The 5,956-nt window shown below is 36.7% G+C and overlaps 1 long non-coding RNA gene across 2 annotated transcripts; it reads left to right on the top strand.

The window, feature by feature from the left end:
• The first annotated feature begins 64 nt into the window (after nucleotides 1–64).
• On the top strand, nucleotides 65–4,028 carry LOC109210532. Of its 2 annotated transcripts, none has more exons than XR_002065571.1 (4): nucleotides 65–1,444; nucleotides 2,999–3,142; nucleotides 3,418–3,572; nucleotides 3,741–4,028. It is a non-coding gene; the product is annotated as an uncharacterized LOC109210532 (long non-coding RNA). The 2 variants fall into 2 exon arrangements; XR_002065570.1 differs by having other exon boundaries at nucleotides 470–1,444; nucleotides 2,999–3,092.
• The last annotated feature ends 1,928 nt before the right edge of the window (nucleotides 4,029–5,956 follow it).

Here is a 5,956-nt window from a genome sequence, read left to right as displayed (position 1 = left end):
AGCGTGGACAACATAAATGGTGGCCCAACATCGGTAACAATAATTGGGATGGGCCTGGCTCCAATACCATGATAAGAATGGACCTTAGGCCTAACTCAACCCCAAAAGCTTGCTTATGAAGTGAGGATTGCCCAAACCATATAAGGAGACCAAAGACCCCAAATCCCTCCGGTGTGGGACAACTCAACAGTTGGTATCCCATTCTTACTAGAATTCTTTTTCCAATTTTAGTTAGGATGGTTTTCTTAGCCTTATTTTTATTCTAGTTTAATTAGGAGTAGTTTTCCTTAACCTTATCAATTTTACTCATTGTAAGGCCTATTTAAAGGGCTCAATATGCTGAAAATAAAGGTTGGTGATTAGTTTTTCTAAGCTTTTGCTTCAAAAACGTGATTGATCTTTTATTTCATTCTTCTTCCTTTATTCAACGCTTCTTGCAATCTTGCGGGATTGAGGAACGTGTGGGTGTGGGTGAGGTTTCTTTCCATCTTACATTCTTCTAACGTGTGTGGGTGAGGTTTCTTTCCATCTTACATTCTTCTAACGTGAGTTTGAAGAACGCTTTCGCTAGTTTTGTGAAAAACTTTAGCGGGGTGGTTTGTTTTTCTCTCTTCTTTGTACTTGAGAGGTGCAAAACCTTGAAAGTACATCAGAAAGCTACGACTTAATATTCTCCTGACCTTCCCTTCTCTCTAAAGACCACCTCAAATATGTAGTAACCTATTTTGTAGTCCAGGGAAGTGATATGCATAAGCCAACTATTTTTCTAATGGGAGCCGGTCTTTTCCACAAGATTCAGAAACTGGATTTGGATATATACTGTCCACTTAATTCACATAACAATACGATTTCTTACTACTTCAATGTTTGACGCTGCTTCTATGAGTGTTGTAAACCACTTGTATACCCGACTGTATACATGTTTCTGAGAGGTTGCATCAAATCATCGAACAAGAATATGTCAGATTCTCTTAACAATTCTTTATATTTTGTACATCAGCATCCTACTCCTCATTCTTAGTAACTCGCTTGTCCCACAACTGTATGTGCTTTGATAGTGCATGAATTTTCCCTAGGTGTGTCTGCTTTGAGATCACACACAAATTTTAACTTTTATTATTGGCAACATGCTTGTCCTCCGACAACTATTTGTGCTTTAATAGTGCGTCAGTTTGCTCTTGGTGTAGTTGCTTTGAGATCAAATCCAATTTTTAACATCTGTGTTAAGACTACAAAGTTTCATATATTTGTTTCAGCTACATATGAAGATAGCTGAGATGTTTGTTAATTCCTGATTCGAGTCTCTAATTTCATTCAGGAACTGAGCTATGCAGGTGTTCAGAGGCTTTTAGGATTTGTATGTACAGTTGGAACATTTTCTGAGGCACTTCCACCGCCAGCATCAACTCTTATCTCATCATTTTTGTTGCCACATAATCCAAATGTATGATATGACCTGATGGCTATCTTGTTAGTTTTGCTCCATGTGAATTCTTCCCTGCGCATAGTGAACTTTTGCTTCCTTGAAAATTAGTTGTTTTTATTGTTATTATATAGTTGAAAGTAAAGGGTAAATTGAGATGGCATTTTATCAGTAGAAGTAAATTGAGATGACATTAAGATGAAAGAGAACACAAAGTTGTATTAAATTGCTTCTGAAGCATCATTAACCTCTTTGCTTCATTTTCTTAGTTACCAGAAGCAAAATCTTCTGCTTGCCATTTCATTGGCAGTAAGGCACCACAAGTTAGAATTTCAAAGGTCCACTTGATAGAATCAGGTGACATGAGTTGAACTCGTTATACTAAAATAGGACATGAGTTGAACTCGTTATACTGAAATAGTTTGAGAATCTTTGCTAATGCGGATCCTATGTTTAAAATATATCATTTTGCTCTCCCTTTTTTTGACAAAGGTAACAATTATATTCATTAGCACCCGAAAAATGGGGCTGGTATCTAATATTTACAAGTACAACCCCCGAAAATCGTACAGAGAATCAAAAAGGTCTAGTAGTGATTCAACATCACCTATCAACTGTTCTTTACACCAAAAATGAAAAATAGAAATGCAAGAACTCTTGATTTTCTGTGTTGAACTGCTCTTGCCTTCAAAACATCTTGCATTCCTTTCCTTCCAAACTGTCCACCATATGCAAGCTGGAACAACTTCCACTATTCCTTGTGACAGGTTCTTCCCCTAATACTGTTCCAGCTGCATATTAGGCCAATAGTGTCCTTGGGCATCACCCAAACAATACCAGCTAGTCATATAAAGAGCTGCCAAAGTTGTCTAGTAATAACACAATGTAAGAAAAGATGCTCATTGGTTTCATCTTCCTGTTGACATGGAAAGCATGTAGAGCTGGTCTGAATATCTCGTCTTTGGAGAATTTCTAGAGTGAGGCAGGCTTTTCTTACCACTAACCATGAAAAGCAAATAACTTTGAATGGTGCTTTGGTCTTCCAAATCTTTTTTCAAGGCCAAGGAGTGTTGGGATGTCCTCTAGATGATCGATAGTTGTATGCTGCCTTGACTTAAATTTAGAGCCACTGCCTCCTTTCCATGTAAGAGAGTCCTCCACCTCCCTTAATCCTGCAAAACCTTCTAGCATTTTTAAAATCTCAGTTACTCTAGCGACTTCCCAGTCATTGAAAAGCCTTCGTTTTTTGTTCTCCATTTTATGTGGGACGGGGTAGGTTGTGGGATGGTGGATAAAACATTGACCTATTAAAAGAAGTAGGACAGGAAGAAAATAGGAAAAGCAATTAATGAAGCTAAACACACACTTGTTCCATATCCAAAGCTTGTAGAGGTAACTAGATATCTTAGTTATTACCATCTCTTCCCGGGTTATTTTATTGTCGTATGGCAGTGGATTTACTGACATTACTGAATGCTAGAAAAATGCACATGTCTAATGCTAGCAAGAGCAGTACAAAGGGATCTGCTCACATTTGCATATGGAAGTAACTAAGGTATCTTGTCTTGGCAACAGACTAAAGGTTCAACATTGACTGATGGAGCTAGGGCATTGTCAAAGCATGTAAACAGGAGCAGCGATAGCTACTGGGGTAGTTTTTCCGGAAGTGGTTAGTTCCTCGTTCCAGGGCCATTCAATGTAAACATTCTTGAGTTGCATGTGAGATTCTAATGCTTGAGCTATGCTTGTCATTTTTCTTCCTAATTCTCTTTTGCGAGTATCATTCTGCTTCTAGAAGGCAATTCCTGGCATCACCTGTCTCATGAGACAAACCAATAATGTGCTATACATGGGAGCATTTAGCTGGACTCTTTATTTCTGCTGACTTTTTTGCCTACCGTTGGACTAATCTTACGCTCTACAAGATGTTGTACCTCTTTGTGCGATTATTTTGTCCTCTTAAGAAGCTACTATCTCAACTTTTTCTTTTTTAGATTCCAACAAAAATAGGGTCGCCTTGGATGTCATCAGCGATTTGATAACTCATTGCTGCTGGATAAATGTGCATATTGTTCCTCCACATGGGGTTGTTTTTGAGATAAGAGTTGCTAACGGCTATGGTGCACGGTGGTCCAAAGATGGAAGTAAGGTACACACACCGTACACAGTGCTATGAGTTCCTATATTGGTCTATATATCACATAAAACAAATGCTACTAGATTTCCACGAGCATTAGATTACTTGTCAATGAAAAGTAAAGTTTTCTTATTTCAAAAATTAGCTGGTGAGACTAAGACATTTCCATTGGATATGCAGTTTATAGGTTTTCTTGGATGGCCATTCAAAGGGATGGAGGCACTGAATAGCAACAGACACTGTTAATCTTTGAATTATGTTGTATTTATATGTAAACAGAGAACTCCGCTAGTTCTGTACTTCTGTTTCTCATTTGTCATGCATTTTACACTGATAGCGATTTTTTTATTCTTCACATTGTCAGTGTATGATATAGCTCATCCCATCTGTCTTTTGCAGCTCGATGATCGTTTGGATGATTTGATTGGGTTTTCAGTGACAACAAACTGACTTCAACTTAGCATTTTACACTGATAGCGAATTTTTTTATTCTTCACATTGTTAGTATATAATAGCTCATCCCATCTGTCTTTTGAAGCTCGATGATAGATTATTTGATTGGGCTTTCAATGATAGCAAACTGACCCAAAAAGCGGGTATAGATGTAAATGCCCCCAAACTGACTTGGAGTGATAATCAAACTGGACAACATTGTATTTGGGTCAGACAAGATAGAATCCTTTTGAATGGGGACTGCCCGTTTCTATATAAAAGCCATTTTGCTTCCACCAGAGTTGGCCTACCCTTAGTTGTCAACTATGATCAATGCTATTTTAAGTTATGAAGGATTACTACCTCACTTAAAAGTATTTAACCCTCCAGAAAATAGTTCAAAATAGAGGGAAAAAGGAAATAACACAAGTTAATAATATGCCATTTACCATTTGTGAACCAAAAGAAGTCGTTTATTTAAAAAGGAGATATGCCACAAAATTAAACTTTAATTTTTTTAACATCACATAATAAGGTCGATTTTATCCATTTACATGAGAAAATGAATTGGTTTTGTAGCACAAACATAAAAATCGATAGCAATTACGTGGAGTGCTTGAATTTTGACTATGCATCGTAGGGCTGGGCATATATCGGGTAAAACCGATAGCCCAATCGAAAAAAGCTTATTGGGTTATCGGTATCGGGTTATTGGATTAACGGTTCGGTAATAATTTAGAATTTTTTCACTATTGGGTTATCGGTTCGGGCCTCGGTTTGCCAATTTTGTTAATGGGTTAACCGATAATCCAATAAGAATTAATAAAATTACGACTTTATCCTTAAGTATATACATACATCTAGGGTTTCATTCTCATATTCCCTCTCAGCCGCACTCTTCAGTTCATTGTCTTAAAGTCTTCATCTTCATAGACCTTACTCCTAGCGTAAGTCTTATACAGTAGGTTTCTATAACAAAATTCATCTTCATATAGAATTTTTGACTGTTAAACATTCTTTTATTTTGTGCTCATATTTTATGATTTTTATTTTCGTTTCTCAATTTTGAATAACTGTTATTGAAGTATTAGACTATTAATACTGTTTCTATAGTGTTTGGAGTTTGAAACACTGTTGAATACTCTTGTTCTTCTTGCCAGTTCTCATTATTGTATCTTTCTAGTAAATAATTTTGTATTAAAAAGGTATTGAACATGAGTAGGATAGGAGGAGTCGGTGAAGTGGCACATCTTGTTGTTGACATTCCATTGCAATATGTGGAGGTAATGAATGGGATTCTGCTGCTACTAATTGTTATCAGTATATCATTATTATATGTTTTTGGCTAATTCAAGTTACTGTCGCTGAGCTTATCTGTCACGACCCAAACCGGTGGGCCGCGACGGGTGCCCGAATCCTACACGTCAAACATCCTTAAGCATGCATTTAAGATATAAACATGAATAACATACATGCGTTTATGAATAGACCCCTAGTATTTCTATGAATAGAGTCGTTTATGAAAGCTTGTGCATTTGCTTGTTTCTTTTGTATCATTTGGATCATGCCAAAAGAAAGAAGGGATAGCCTTAACATACATGAGTCGATTCTGTTGACATTTCTCTAACACACGTTAATTGCGACAACACACGAAACAAGTTGTATGAAAAGCTCGTTGCTTATGCAAAGACTATCTTGGCCGAAACCTCTCCTTAAGTAACTATGAAATGAAAAGCTTGAATTAAGCTTTTAGAAAATGACGTTAAAATGTATGGAAAGTTTTGGTTGAAATTTGAAGAGATTATGATTGTTATTCTATACAGAAATTTTAAGACAAATGACGTTAAAATGTATGGATTGTTATTCTTAAGTGGCCCCACATAATTAAGCTTGGTGTCACACTTTTTTCTCAAAGTGTGACACCTTGCAATCTTTAATACTTAGTCATTTAAATGGAAGGGATG

The sequence above is a fragment of the Nicotiana attenuata genome, unplaced genomic scaffold (assembly GCF_001879085.1).
Source record: "Nicotiana attenuata strain UT unplaced genomic scaffold, NIATTr2, whole genome shotgun sequence".
NCBI classification, from domain to species: Eukaryota; Viridiplantae; Streptophyta; class Magnoliopsida; order Solanales; family Solanaceae; genus Nicotiana; species Nicotiana attenuata.
The sequence above is the reverse complement of the archived record's forward strand: the minus strand, read 5'-3'. Positions and strand labels throughout refer to the sequence as shown.